A 16,253-nucleotide genomic window follows, 5' to 3' on the forward strand; every position below is an offset into this window, starting at 1 on the left:
ATGTTAACTAGTTACAGCTAGAAACAATGGAGGTTGGAATGTAGCTGTTTTTTAGTCATTGATACAGCATCGATTAATTTTGAATATCTTTTTAAAATATTTATTTTCTTGTACAAATCATTTTTGAGACAGGTTCTCATTTATCTCAGGCTGTCCTGGAGCTTGCTACGAAGCAGAATAAATGCCCTCAAACTCCTGACCATCCTGCCTCTACCTTTCAGGCTGAGATTCCAGGGATGCACTATCTCATTGGTTTATGAACTACTGGAAACTAAACCCAGAGTTTCATGCATCCTGAGCAAGCATTCTACCGACAGAGCCACATTCCCACAACAATGTTTCTAGGGAAGAATACTTGACAAATTTTTTTACACTCATATTAGAGCAAAGCAGTTCAGGGTCTATGTTTCCTAATAGCAAAGTCATTTTTTGCAGTTATTTGACTTTAACACATTTTTTAGTATAGTGTGTTTCATAATTTGCTATATCTGTAGACACTCCCCTCTCTGTCTCTGTCTCTGTCTCTGTCTCTGTCTCTGTCTCTGTCTCTGTCTCTGTCTCTGTCTCTCTCCCCATTACAGCCCCCATGCCTTGGAAGTCTGTGCTTGGATTCAGTTTTCATTACCCAACCATATATATATATATATATATATATATATATATATATATATATATATATATATATATATATATATATAATGAAATATATATATTTCATTAAACATCTGTTGTTTACCACTGACAAATAGGCTATAATTCTCCAATAACAAAACAAAAACAATGGATTTTCCTGTATTTATTAAGTAGGTATTGCCATTTGAGATAGAATGGATTCTATTCTAACTTGTCCCCTCTGGATCATTCAGCTCCTCATTAATTTCCTAGTCCAGATAATTACTCTGTCACTCATAATAGTGCCTTTATAGTTATCCATGCAGAGAGGGAAACAATATATGGGTCTATTTCATGTTTTCATCATTATGTCTAAGCCAAAATTCTGCAGTAAGAGTGAATGGTCCATTTGATGTTTTTATACTCAACCAGGGAATACAATGCTATATTTTTTCTTATTAACACACACAAAAAAAGCATCTTAAGTAACTCATATGAAATGCTTGGTGTTTGTTCTCATTCATGTGACATTGACATAAAAAACGCAGAAGTGGGTAAGTTGTAGATGCTGGGTGGGTATAGGCAGAGACTTTCTTCCACAAGAGCCCAGCAGAATACTTTCCATTTTTCTTACCAAAATTTCAAATGGCCACACATTATGAAATTAGAGGGTAATTTCTAAATGTTCCAAAGCCTGAATCTTAAGTACAAAGGTCTGTAGGATCTGTAGTCCTGTTGAGATCATGTCAAGGGTTGAGTGCAGCAATGCTCATTCTTCTCTTGACATTGTAAATATGTCTCCCCTACTTGACTGGAACTTTCCAGAGATCTTATACTCTTCCTTTTTCTGTCTCCCTCTTCTCCATCATATTAGCAGGTTTGAAGACATGTCTTTAACGTCTTTGCAAACTTAATTTTTATTGTGGAAACCAATAAGGAGCCTGCATCCCTTCAATTTCTGAGCCAGTTATCCCAGAAAAAGTTAATGCTAGATGAGTTATATCTTATAGATCTAAAACTTACATATAAAAACTTCCTGCTCTATAGGAAAATTTCTCAAAGATAGTTGTTTGTTTACTGTTTCTAATTCTGCTACTCTCTTTTATCTACCATAAATTAAATAGTTACTTTGTTTCATCTCACTGATAGAGACCTTGAGATCACATAATAGAAAATCCAGTTATTATTCCTGGTTCCATTAAAATGGAATGAGTGTTTAAAAACACCCATGGAAGGAGTTACAAAGACAAAGTTTGGAGCTGTGTCAAAAGGATGGACCATCTAGAGCCTGCCATATCCAGGGCTCCATCCCATAATCAGCTTCCAAACGCTGACACCATTGCATACACTAGCAAGATTTTGCTGAAAGGACCCAGATATAGCTGTCTCTTGTGAGACTATGCCGGTGCCTAGCAAACACAGAAGTGGATGCTCACAGTCAGCTATTGGATGGATCACAGGGCTCCCAATGGAGGAGCTAGAGAAAGTACCCAAGGAGCTAAAGGGATCTACAACCCTATAGGTGGAACAACATTATGAACTAACCAGTACCCCGGAGCTCTTGACTCTAGCTGCATATGTATCAAAAGATGGCCTAGTCAGCCATCACTGGAAAGAGAGGCCCATTGGACACGCAAACTTTATATGCCCCAGTACAGGGGAATGCCAGGGCCAAAAAATGGAAGTGGGTGGGTAGGGGCGTGGGTGGGAGGGTATGGGGGACTTTTGGGATAGCATTGGAAATGTAAATGAGGAAAATACCTAATAAAAAGTATTTTAAAAAAGGAAATGTAAGTGAGGAAAATACCTAATAAAAAATTAAATAAAAAAAAATAAAATGGAATGGGAGGATCAGTTGGGAAGGGTGAAGAAAGATGAAGGAGCAAGCGAGGGAATATGGGAAAAGACAGTTAAATTAAGGGCCATTTTAAAAGGTAGTCTAGAAACTTGATACATCAGAAGCTTCATAAATTATACACATATATGAAGGTGATCTAAATGAAATGACCAAATAAACGGAGATACAACTTGCCAGCTCTTGTCACCAAATGAAGCTTCCAGTACTGGGAATGAAGTACATCTAATTGAGATTTTTACCAAAGGGGTCCCATGGGAATGCCCAAACAGCACAGACTGCTGTCAAGGGTATAGGTTGCTATTCAAAAACTATCAGCAAGGCCTGTTTGCTGATGTCAAGACCTATACAACTCACTGAAAATAGGTTGAGTTGGTGCTCACAGAGCCTCCAGCCTTGTGTTCTCACATCTTTTTTGGAGCAGGTACTCTGCATGTTACCGAAGAGAAATGTAAAAACCAGACTGGGTCTCTGAGTTTACATCTCATTTCTTGTGTCTTTCCTTGGGCTCTTTTCCTTTTGATTGTTTGTTTTGTCCTAGTCCAATGTGCTGGGTTTTTAAAAAAATCTTATTACCATATAAAAATAATAATAATGGTTATTATTATTATTGTTTTTATTAGAAAGCCTGTTTGTTTTCTAGTGAGTGCCGGAAAGGGGGTAGATCCAGTTAGATGGGAGGGGAGGTAGGAAGGAACCTGGAAGAGTAGAAGAATAGAAAACCATAATCAGGAATGCATGAAAAAGACTATTTTCAATAAAAAGATTAAAAAGTGGTAAAATCAGATGGTTTATTTCTATTGCTAGCAAAAATACAATAAAAATGTTCTCTATAATGATTAAATAATTAAAAAAAGTAAAGTCTCCATCTTAATGGAGGTTACTTTTCTTTTATATTCCTTATCTTTTAATATAAATTTTTTTGTATATGTGATTATGTGTGTATACATATTTGTGTGTGTGTGTGTGTGTGTGTGTGTGTGTTTGTTTATGTGTGTATGAGTGCAGGCCAATTGCACACAACCTTGTATTTCTGAAAAAGAATCTTTGTTGAACTGGAAGTTCACTGAGTCAGGTGGACTGGCAGGCCAGCAAGCCCCAGAGGTCTTGTGGTACTGAGACACGGGCACACACCATCATACCATCTTTAGGTGGGTGTTGGGGATTGAACTCCAATCCTTGTGCTTGCAAGACATGCACTTTTACATACTGAAATATCTCCCATCCCCCACTTGGATTTTTCAGTACAGTGACCTTGTAATTTTGACAGTGCCCTGACCTCCAACTTGGCCAGAATAGGCATTTAATATAAGGTAATTTAATTCATTTTCCCTTTAAATTCAAACTTGTGTCAACTGAGTGAATGTGTGGTTGCCTAATATTTGTAGGTTGCCCTTTGGAGATCTCATCCAGGTTCATCGTGAAGATTTGAGGTAAGCTTGTGTTTTTCTCACTAACCAGATGATCTCTCTCTCTCTCTCTCCCAACTATTACATTACTTCTTCCAATATGTTTTAAGATTTGAATAATATTAGTGCAGCCCTCCTTTTCTTTATTGTCACATTTTAAACCTCACACTATGGGGACTTGATCTGCCTTTGACTATTAGGTTCATCACACTTTCAGTTTGCAATAATAACTCTGGATTCTCTCTTCCATACACCTCCTAATGCCTCCAGATTCTTAGCCAAATCACAAAATAAATTTGAACAACCTCTCAGCTGATATGGCCTTTCATCAAAATCTCTTGTGTGGAAAGTGAATGGCCAGCAGAGTTAACCAAAGCATGTTTGGCTCACAAAGAAAAGCATGGTGTCACCAACATTTAACTGCCGCCGTGTTTTTATTATTCAGATAGTGATGATTATAGCTTCAATTAGTATTATTTACTTGTTCTTGATAACGGTGTTTTCCTCTTTATACTTGGGCCTTACACTAGTAGCGTTATAGACAAACACCATTTTTATTATGGGTTTTATGTATGTGTACATAAGGTTCAGAAATTTTCAGTGTCTTACATAAAGCGATAAAAGCCAGATTTTAGAATGGATTATCCATAGTTGTTCTCTGAATGCCAAAGCATATGTAATATATATATTACATATAATATATATTATATAAAATATATATAGAGAAATATATAAAATATAATTATAACATAAGGTTATTATTTTTAACAACTTAAGAGCTATCATCATATCTCCCTTCGTAAAAAGAGTAGTAACTGTCAACATTTAAGCAAAGACTTTACTCTCTCCTTTTCCTTTAGAGTTCCAGTTTACTTGCACCCATTTCTGCCTTGGAAGAGCAAAGTAGCAGCCATTTCAGTGTATCTTCAGTTTGCAGACTATGATAGTAGAACAGGCTCTTAACTGATTTCCTAATGTTTCCTACATGATGGGAGCTTCAGGAAGCTCCTAACATACTTATATCATTGAGCAGAGCTTTGAAGATATAAGTTTTCCTGACCCAGAAAATTCTGAAAAAAAAAAGAAAAAAGAGAAGTAAAAAGCCTTTTTGATAAAGAACTCACACAACTCACATTTGAATGGCCATCTGGATTATTCTTTCCCATGTGACTCACACCCTTGTTCCTTAGTAAAAGTAGAGTTGGCTTAAATGCTAATATTTAAGTTAAAATTGTTTCATAGATTAATTTCACAGTTTTTTTTTAAGAAATAGATTTTAATTCTGAATGGGTCTTTTAGCTATAGCAATAAACCCCAGATCTACATAAATAAATTTTGATTATATGAAAGTAAAATAACCCCCTGAATCAGACTGAGAAAAACAAGGACATCCCAACCATCTAAGTTTATAATTTGATCAGTTTTACGTTGGATGGTCCATCTTATATTTCCCAACATATTAACATTATCACATCTGACCCCCCAAATAGCATCAATTTTCACTTTAAGGAAGAAATGCTTTGGTAGCTCTTTTCTTTGGCCAGAAAGGGCTCTCTAGAGCCTCTGTGAACTCATTAACATATTGAGCTTTGAAGTTTCAGATCTGGCAGAATTTCTATGTTGAGTCAGAATCAAGAGACCTAATGTCAGATTTCTTCTCAAGTAGTTATCTCCCTTGGTTATAAAATGCTGTTAGAGAAGGCATTTAGTTTTACAGAGTAATGCAAAACCGTTTGCTGTTCAAACTGTTGGTGGCGCCCTTAACCCCACCTTGTAAACGCTCTGAATGGTAACAGGGAAATTAGGTATGATTGGAACACACTGTTCACAGGGACTTTTGTGCTGGCTAAGCTTCCTATTATCACTAGGGAAAAAATGAATGATGCAATTCCCTTCCATACTCTAGAAATCACATTCTGTTAAGTCAAATCAAAACAGCCTGTTAAAAAGTAAAAGCGGGGCCTCTATTTGTTATAGCCAAAGACATCAACTGTGAGCACCAAATAGATAAGATACATTAGTTTGTTTGATTAAGTTTCTCTTGGATGACTCTGGCTTGTGTCAAATGTACCAACCAACCAACCACAACAGAAAACTAGCCCGCACTGTCTCCATTACCACTATTTACTCTTGACATTTTGACAGTGTAATAGTTCTACAATGGGTGTTGTGGAGAGCCGCAATAACATTTACCATCTTAAGATGGCGCTGGCTCCGCAGTGCCTTATGCCACCTAAACAAAGAACAAGCTATATGCGCATGTGCTAAAAGCAAAAACCCGCCAAAAGTCACCAGCCCATTTCCGGGGCACCGGTCCATCCCCCAGGGCACTAGCCCAACCCCTGGGGCGTTTAGCCTATCCCTAGGGTGCATGAGAATCGTGGGTGTTGCTACCAGTCCTAGTTTAGACACGTCACCAAAATGTATTTAAGCCACACACTTTCTGAGCCTTCTTTGTCTACCTCACCATGTCATTGAAGTAAAGTTAACCACGGAAGAATCTGGCGTCCTGTGTCTGTTTCTGCTGGCGGGAACAGGCTCAGGATAGGGTGTAGATGACCCATACAAAGAACCATGTATGGGTGTGGCTCTGTTCTTATGAGACATAAATTCATAGTGCAGTGTTGGGTTTACCTTCTGTTCTGTCTACTATCTCTGCTCCAGGATAAGATCCAGCACTCAATATCTGTAAAGTACGGAAAGAAATGAAAAACAAAAACAAAAACAAACAAACAAACAAAAACCCCTGATCTATAAAAGAGTATTTCACATTACTAACCTTCTCAAGGTTTCCCACTTTTTTTTTAACTCCAAAGTCAAGATGTTAACATAGTGCCTATATGGATGCTATAAATTATAAAGAGAAGGCAAGTGAGACCTCTTTGCTGAATGTCACATGTATGTAATACATAGCAGAGCTTTTCTCATTCTTCTATTTAAAGAAAAAGAAAAAGCAGACCATACTATTTAAGAGTGTCTAGTACTTAGAAAATATGCTATTGTTAACCATCATTGCATGCATTGTTTCAGATCATCCACTGGGAGGTCTGTGATGTTGCTGAAGCAAAGACTATCATACCGTAGAAGTAATATGACCTTGGCTTTGGTAATGGTCTGAAATTATAGCCTGGTTCTCTAGATGCCATCCATGTGCTCTTCCTGCAAGTATAAGAACACTCTTTCAATAAATATTATATATATATATATGCAATACACTATTTTAAAACTATAATATAATATACTTCAATTTTTTCGGCATCTGTCCTCTCATCTTTATGTTAGCCTAGCAGTTACCCTGAATGAGTTCTTTGAGGAGCCCTTGTTTTCTGGGGCTTGCAACATGCCAACTTTTACCTATTTGCTGAGTAGGTGCCAAAGAGGGCGTCATTTTTAATTTTATTTCTCCCCTCAGTATAGATTTAGAGCTATGGGAGATAGAGAATAATCATCAGAAGGAAAGCTCCACATAAAACATAGACGGGGCAGTGAGAGATGGCAAGAGTGAAGATCTTGATTTACACACAGGACTTCTGCCAATGTGTGTTAGAAGAAATTGCTGCGGTAAACCTTACTTTCTACATCTGCTAGGTACCACAATGCATTTGAATAGCAAAGATCCATTCCCTGGCATTGAGAGTGTTCTTCAAATTTGTTGGGAAATCACAGTGTCACTATGGACCCAGAAATGTCATCATGATGCCCAATCCAGGAAAACTGCCCTATCCCATGAATACCTGAGTCTCCTATATGTATTATCTTGTGTAAATTTTCTTGACGCCACTATGGAAAAGCTAATTATGAAAACCTCTGCATTTCTACTTCTTAAATATAATTTTTCATCCCCTTTCTTTCTTCTTTATTTCAAACCAAAGGAAATGCTAATTTCATGGGATCCTTTAGCCACAGCAGTTGGTTCTTTATAATTCAGTGATCATTGGTCAAACCAAGGCTTGTTAATTTTTGATGTCACAGAGGTCTCGGAATACATTCATCTTGAGATTATTGGCCTTAGGGGGCAGTGGATTCCTAAGATATTAATGCACTTTGAATGGGTCTTTGCATGTAACCCCATTAGATTTTGTAAATGCAGTCAGAGTGGGAAAGAAAAAGAACAAAGGAGAAACTGTGAGTGAAGGGCCATATTTGCCAAAAGCCATGTTGGTAATGAGATTATTTGAACATATTTTGTTAATGTGAAGCCTGAGAGACACTGAAAGAGAATGAAGGGGAAAGATAACATGGGGGAAAGGCAGGGAAATGATCTCCTTTTGAGTCTCAGTTTTACCAGCAAGGCAACCAGGAAAGAGAAAGGCTGAATGACCACACGATTTTGGGTTGCTCTACAAAATATGATCAAAGAAAGGGGAAGAATAATCAGAGGTAATGATGGCAATTTGTTTTCTAGTTCAAAGATAATTGACCCTCGTAGAAGACATAATTATGGCATATTACAGAGATAAAAAGAGAGACAACAATGGAGGCACAGAGAGTGCTGACAAACACAATTCAAGATCCCGTCATTCTGATGCTTTTCAAACCACAATATTTTGATATTAGCCTTTCAACCCACAAGAGAGAGAACAGCAGACAACCAGGCTGGTTCCCATTTCACTTGCCAGTTTTGTGTTTTGCTTTTCTTTTTCTTTTTCTTTTTTTTTTTATAGCCCTCTCTTTCTCTTTCAGGTTTCTTCTAACAGCCGCCAAAACTTGAATTGGAGATGCTAGAGAGGAAGATGTAGAAAATGGGCAAAATATCAGCCTGATACCATGAGGATGAATGAGAGAGAGCTTACCCTTGCCTCTCCACAACTACGGCAGCTTGGTGGTTTTGGACCCAGTCTGAAAATGTAGAAACTGAGCTGAGACTTATTTCCGTTGAGCATTTCTCAAAGTATGACATATGCGGCAGCACTTGAGATGATTTTAGGGTTTGTGGACAAACTTTGTTATCATGCCAATTATAGATATATCTAATGACCATAGAAAATGTGATTTGTCCCTTAAATCTCTGCCATCTGCCTTGTATATTGTTTTTTTCCAGAATGAAGCCAAGTAAAAACAGTGAGACTGAATAATTGTACAAATAGCGTGTGACAGAGTTTCAAATGATGAGAGAGCCTTAAGAGTTACTGACATTTGCAAAACAGCGTCTTACTTTCTTCCTTTGTTTTCTCTTACAGCACTGTCCCAACAGTATTCGATGGTAATATAATGGGTGTTAGATGTGGTGGTGTTCAGACAAATTGTCAGAGTATGCAGATTTCAGTGCTGTATATTGGTCACACCAATGTGATTTCCAGTCATCTCTAACTTTGCTTACATTAGTACTTGAATCAAGCCATAAATCTACTACTGGTGGTGTCAAGTCAGCTAGTGATGTATGGGATATTTGAAGAAAACAGAGATACCACTGAAGACATATGATGTAACAAGAATGCTGTGTGTGTGTGTGTGTGTGTGTGTGTGTGTGTGTGTGTGTGTGTGTGTGTGTAGTGTTTCTATGTGCTCTAGTGATAGAAGAGAGGATGATGTTAAGCTAACTGGGAAAGGAGACTAGACCTCCATGAAGAAGCGTGTAGCCGCTTCAGTCAAAATTGTATCTGCCAGGAAATACACAAAGAGCCCATTAAAAGAAACTCAGTCTTTGCCAGTCAGTTCTCACTACTCAACCATCTTTGCCCTGATCTGAAGCTCAGTATATCACCTTTGTAATTCCCCCCTTGCTTGTTTTAGAGAGTTGATGTTCAACTCCTCATTGTTCTCTCTATTGAACTCATAAAAATGTCTCTATTCGGCTGAGAACTAAAACTGACATCTAAAACTATTTCTTCAAGATTCACTGACACATGCTTTTTCTTTAGATGGGAGGGGTTGCTAAGTCTAGAAGAACAAAAATCTTTTTATTGAGAATGAAAATAGTGGCATCTCAGGGATTTTGCCATTTAGACTTCAAAAATGATCTCTAAAAACAAAAGTATCTTTATTTACAATTATTTTTTCTGTTTGAGAAATGTCCTTTCTCATGCCGAGCATCTGAGATGCCACTTTTCATCGCTAGCAACTTGGTGCTCAGCCACAGAAATATGTTCTTTCTCAGACCTCTTAATTGATCCTTAGTATCTTAGTCTTTCAACAACATTATGAACTAACCAGTACCCCAGAGCTCTTGACTCTAGCTGCATATGTATCAAAGGATGGCCTAGTTGGCCATCACTGGAAAGAGAGGCCCATTGGACACGCAAACTTTATATGCCCCAGTACAGGGGAATGCCAGGGTCAAAAAATGGGAATGGGTGGGTAGGGAAGTGGGGGGGGGTATGGGGGACTTTTGGGATAGCATTCTAAATGTAATTGAGGAAAATACATAATAATAAAAATATTTAAAAAAATAAGTTTAACACATCAAAAAAACCTTTAAAACAAAACCAAATGTGATGTTCCACACACCCCCCATTTTTTAAAGATACTTTCTTTATTTACATTTCAAATGCTAACACGAAAATTCCCTATACCCTCCCCCCCACGCCCTGCTCCCCTACCCACCCACTCCCACTTCTTGGCTCTGGTGTTCCCCAGTACTGTACTGGGGCATATAAAGTTTGCAAGACCTAGGGGCCTCTCTTTCCAATGATGGCCAACTAGACCATCTTCTGCTAGATATGCAGCTAGAGACATGAGCTCTGGGGGTACTGGTTAGGTCATATTGTTGTTCCACCTATAGGACTGCAGATACCTTCAGCTCCTTGGGTACTTTCTCTAGCTCCTCCATTGGGGGCCCTGTGTTCCATCCTATAGATGACTGTGAGCATCCACTTTTGTATTTGCCAGGCACTGGCATAGCCTCACAAGAGACAGCTATATCAGGGTCCTTTCAGCAAGATCTTGCTGGCATATGCAGTAGTGTCTGGGTTTGTTGGCTGATTATGGGATGGATCTCTAGGTGCGGCAGTCTCTAGATGGTCCATCCTTTCACCTTAGCTCCAAACTGTGTCTCTGTAACTCCTTCCATGGGTGTTTTGTTCCCAATTCTAAGGAGCAATGAAGGGATCTGCCTGCTTTTTCCTCCTGTTAGCTGGATTAAGGATGTGGAACATCTCCAACATGTAATAAGGACACATGCTCCACTATGTTCATAGAAGCCTTATTTATAATAGCCAGAAGCTGGAAAGAACCCAGTTGTCCCTCAACAGAGGAATGGATACAGAAAATGTGGTACATTTACACAATGGAGTACTACTCAGCTATTAAAAACAATGAATTTATGAAATTCTTGGCCAAATGGATTTATCTGGAGGAAAAAGCAGGCAGATCCCTGTGAGGTCAAGGCCAGGCTGATCTATATAGAGATCTAGATTAGCTCATGCTACATAGTGTGACCCAGTTTCAAAAATAAATGAATTAATGAATGAATTAATAAATGAATTTAAATTAATAAATAAAACCCTAAGGTGCAATTCTTACTGATTTCTTAGATTTTTAGCAACAGGCACTGCAAACCTAGAGATCCAAAAGAGAGCTGACACTACTTTATTTTTATTGGATATTTTCTTTATTTACATTTCAAATGCTATCCCTTTTTCTGGTTTTCTCCCCCAAAGCCCTCCTTCTCCCTCTGCTTTTATGAGGGTGTTCCCCCACCTTCCCACCCATTCTCGACTCTCCGGGCTCACATTCCCCATACACTGGGGCATCGAGCCTTTAAAGGACCAATGTCTTCTCGTCCTATTGATGCCTGACAAGGCCATCCTCTGCTACATATGTGGCTGGAGTCATGGGTCCCTCCATGTGTACTCTTTGGTTAGTGGTTTAGTCCCTGGGAGGTATGGGGAGTCTGGTTGGTTGATATTGTTGCTCTTCCTATGAGGTTGCAAACCCCTTCAGTTCTTTCAGTCCTTTCTCTAACTCTTCCATTGGGGACTTTGTGCTCAGTCCAATAGTTGGCTGTGAGCAACTGCCTCTGTATTTGTCAGGCTCTGGGAGAGCCTCTCAGGAGACAGTCATATCAGGGTCCTGTCTAGCTGACACTGGTTTACAAGTTTTCCCAGATCCTCCCTCTCTGTTAGATAAACAAACATAAAATCACTTATTCATCAACACCTAGAAAAATCCAAACACAGTAAAAAGAATGCATTTCTGCTTCCTGCTCTCTGCAGCTTGAAAAGGAGGGAAACTTCTGTCAGAGCCTTTGACACCTGATGTGTGAACACATTCCATTCAACTGATAATAATGCTATTAATTTGTATTAGTTTCTTATTGTTCCTATAACAAATCACCACAAGAGTAAGACATTTATTATTTTACAGTTTTGGAAGTCAGACACAAGTGACTAAGTCTCTAACCATAATCAAGTTACTGGCAGGGTTGAAGTATCTTTAAGACCTGGTGAATCAATTTTCAGTCTTCCACATCTCCTAAAGACTGCTTGCATATCCCTTGCTAGTCTTCAAAGTCATTAGAAAAGTTTCCCTACACAAAGGATAAACGGACTGAGGAAGAAATTAGGGAAGCAACACCCTTCACAATAGTCACAAATAATATAAAATACCTTGGTTTGACTCTAACTAAGGAAGTGAAAGATCTGTATGATAAAAACTTCAAGACTCTGAAGAAAGAAATTGAAGAAGATCTCAGAAGATGGAAAGATCTCCCACGCTCATGGATTGGCAGGATTAATATAGTAGAAATGGCTATCCTGCCGAAAGCAGTCTACAGATTCAATGCAATCCCCATCAAAATTCCAACTCAATTCTTCACTGAGATAAAAAGGGCAATTTGCAAATTCATCTGGAATAATAAAAAACCTAGGATAGCAAAAACTATTCTCAACAATAAAAGAACCTCTGGTGGAATCACCATGCCTGACATTAAGCTGTACTACAGAGCAATTGTGATAAAAACTGCATGGTACTGGTACAGTGACAGACTAGTGGATCAATGGAATAGAATTGAAGACCCAGAAATGAACCCACACACCTATGGTCACTTGATCTTTGACAAGGGAGCTAAAACCATCCAGTGGAAAAAAGACAGCATTTTCAACAAATGGTGCTGGCACAACTGGTGGTTATCGTGTGGAAGAATGTGAATTGATCCATTCTTATCTCCTTGTACAAAGCTCAAGTCTAAGTGGATCAAAGACCTCCCCATAAAACCAGAGACACTGAAATTAATAGAGGAGAAAGTGGGGAAAAGCCTCAAAGATATGGGCACAGGGGAAAAATTCCTAAGCAGAAAAGTATTTTCCATTTCTCCCTTATTCCATCAGCTTTAGGGAATAAAGATTTATTTGACTTATGGCTTTAGGACACACATCCGATTATGACAGGGAATCATGGTGGCAGGGAGGGGAGGCTATTGGTACACTGTATCCGTAATGATGAAGTAGACAGTTGACTTGAAGTGGATCTAGGCTATAAAGACACAAGGGCAACCTTCAATGACTCACTTCCTTCAGCAAGGATCTACCTCTTCAAGGTTCCATGTCCTTTCCAAGCAGTTTCATCAATTGGGAATCAAGTGCTTACACACATGAGCCTGTATTGGACAATTATCACTCAAACCAAAGAATCTCCAACTAAAGATCTTTCCCTTTAAATTTACCACATTGCCAATCTCTTCTTGACTTGTAACTTAACATGCTTGTAGATTTCAAGGACTAGGATATACCTATCTTGGGAGTATAAAAGGGGAAAGGTTGTACATTATGGAGTCACAATGTAAAGTTTCCAACTCATGTGCTTTGCAGAACTCCTATGGGAGACATGTCTGAGACTGAACAAAGAACAGGACTCATAAATGCTTATAGTTATCTACAGATAATCTATATTGTATAAAATTATAAATGATGTGAATTCTTAAATGGTTTTTGGCATACTTTGTCTTCTTTGGTGATGTGGTTATCTTGACACCAGTTCTTTGGCTGCAAACAGTTAGCCAATTCTATATTCCACCTTCATTCATTTGGCATATATGACTTGGCCTTACACCTTTAGTAGATTAATATTTAAAAATAATTTCAACTTGAGTGAGGCATGAAGGATTCCCTTTTCCTGCCTGTCTTTGTCTCAGAGAAATTCTCCTGAGTCTGACCCTTGAACTCTTGCTATTTCCTGGAACCCTGCCATGAGTTACCTTTGACATATACCCTTAACTCACGATTCTGCTTTCATTAGCGTTTACAAGATCATCATTCAGAAAGGTGAATTTCGTTTAATAGCAAATCTTCCCAAACAGACTGATAATAATTTAATAATTATATAATCTATGCTGTAGCACTGTAACATCAGCTGTGCTGTACATGACCCCAAATAGAGAAAGCAAAAATAGAGACAATACCACATCAGAGGTTTATTCAATTCACAGCCAAAATATGTCATTTGTGATGATGCCCATGTTTTCCTGGGCATCATGAGCTGTATCACTGTCCACAGACAGATTAGTTTAAGCTTAGAAATAGCCCATGACTCCTTCACACACTACTTTGGTATCTTTGCTTCTTTAGAATGAAACCATGGACAGAAATCCCACTTGGAATCATGTGGACATTTGGAGAAGGAAATCCTTGATCTTGTAATCATTCTCTCTGTTTCTTTATCTCACAGGGCACTTTAGTGCTTTAATAAGGATTATTTTTTAAATATTTCTAACCCAAGGAAGTTCTGGTACCTTAATACATTGGTCTCGGTTTGAGATCTGCAGGGTAAGATTCAATGTTCAACCTTCTAAACTTGACAGCTCCACTTTAGACATGCCCAATTTACCACACTTCAGCTTTAAACAACCCGAGGCTGGATGAAGGTTGTGTTCTTCTCTGTGTGACACTTTCTGAGCATCCATTGTCAGCTCTAACAAGCTGTGTATTGACATTATTCAATACACCTTATCTACCACGATGAATTCCAGCCATCTAAACAGGGGTGTACATTTAAACTGGCAATGAGAATGACTGCTAGAACACTTATGGTGTCAAATCTTGAGCACACAATGTCACTCATCGGCCATGTAGGTGTCAGGAAAATGCAAGATGAGGCTTTTTTAACCTCCATCAACTTCACAAGGAAAAGATAAAGGTCCCAGCAGCTTTTAATCTATTAAAAATATTTTAAAAAATACTTTCTTGCTTTCTTTGTATATACATATATGTATGCATAATATTTCATGCGTATTTATGCATATGTATGTGTTTTGCTATATGTCTTATCTTGGCATGTCTTCTTACACTCACTGGGGGAAAGTTCATTTTATATTCTTTTCAGGTCATGTGTTATTCATGGGATTACTTCTACCTAGGGTCTCATGTTCTGCCATGTCCCTCTACTAGATGACATTTGGATATATTATGTATGGTAGAATTGGAAGAAGAAGTTTCTGGGTTGTGTTATGTGATGAAGACTCACATGGTGCTTGTTTTGCTGAGGCAAGACCCGTGGGAGGACACGTGATGTTCGGAAAGAGTGTAAGTGGCTCAACAGAAAGTGACAGGGTGCTGGCATAGAGCCTTGCCACACTTCATTGGTCTAGCATCTTCACTTTGCTGAGAGAGGCACGGCAGAGAACTTCTCATGGCATGTTCTGGTGGCTCCCGCGTACTCCTGACAATTTGGCAGAGAACTGGCTGTTTCTTCTGGCGTGTGCCACTGCTGCTGATTTGAGTTGGTATTCTGACACTACTGAGCTGGATTGCTGGCATTCTGACAATGGAAACTAGAATCACCTGTTGGGAGCCGCGCCCACATTCGCCGTTACAAGATGGCGCTGACAGCTGTGTTCTAAGTGGTAAACAAATAATCTGCGCATGTGCCAAGGGTATCTTATGACTACTTGTGCTCTGCCTTCCCCGTGACGTCAACTCGGCCGATGGGCTGCAGCCAATCAGGGAGTGACACGTCCGAGGCGAAGGAGAATGCTCCTTAAGAGGGACGGGGTTTCGTTTTTTCTCTTTCTTGCTTCTTGCTCTCTTGCTTCTTACACGCTTGCTCCTGAAGATGTAAGAAATAAAGCTTTGCCGCAGAAGATTCTGGTCTGTGGTGTTCTTCCTGGCCGGTCGTGAGAACGCGTCTAATAACAATTGGTGCCGAATTCCGGGACGAGAAAAAACTCGGGACTGGCGCAAGGAAGATCCCTCATTCCAGAACCAGAACTGCGGGTCGCGGTAATAAAGGTTCCCGTAAAGCAGACTGTTAAGAAGGATTCAACTGTATGAATTCAGAACTTTTCAGCTGGGGAACGAGAGTACCAGTGAGTACAGCTTTACGAGGTAAGTCTGATCTTGAACTTTCTAACGAAATTCAAGACAGTCTATCAGAAGTAAAGTGGAATATGTTTGGCCTTGAATTTTTTCTGGTGTTAGGAGCCCTTTTGTTCCTTTTCACATGTT

At 38.9% G+C, this 16,253-nt stretch overlaps 1 long non-coding RNA gene across 2 annotated transcripts in view; it reads left to right on the forward strand.

The window, feature by feature from the left end:
• Positions 1-9,016, forward strand: part of 4930405D11Rik (RIKEN cDNA 4930405D11 gene) — a 90,462-nt gene extending 81,446 nt beyond the window's left edge. Inside the window, exons 2-4 of one of the 2 annotated variants that reach the window (NR_168485.1) lie at positions 3,856-3,900; positions 7,289-7,437; positions 8,560-8,960. This is a non-coding gene — a long non-coding RNA (RIKEN cDNA 4930405D11 gene). Of the gene's footprint in view, positions 1-3,855; positions 3,901-7,288; positions 7,438-8,559 lie in introns of both variants that reach the window. The other variant, NR_045956.1, reaches the window with a different exon arrangement.
• The last annotated feature ends 7,237 nt before the right edge of the window (positions 9,017-16,253 follow it).

The sequence above is a fragment of the Mus musculus genome, chromosome 11, assembly GCF_000001635.26.
Source record: "Mus musculus strain C57BL/6J chromosome 11, GRCm38.p6 C57BL/6J".
NCBI classification, from domain to species: Eukaryota; Metazoa; Chordata; class Mammalia; order Rodentia; family Muridae; genus Mus; species Mus musculus.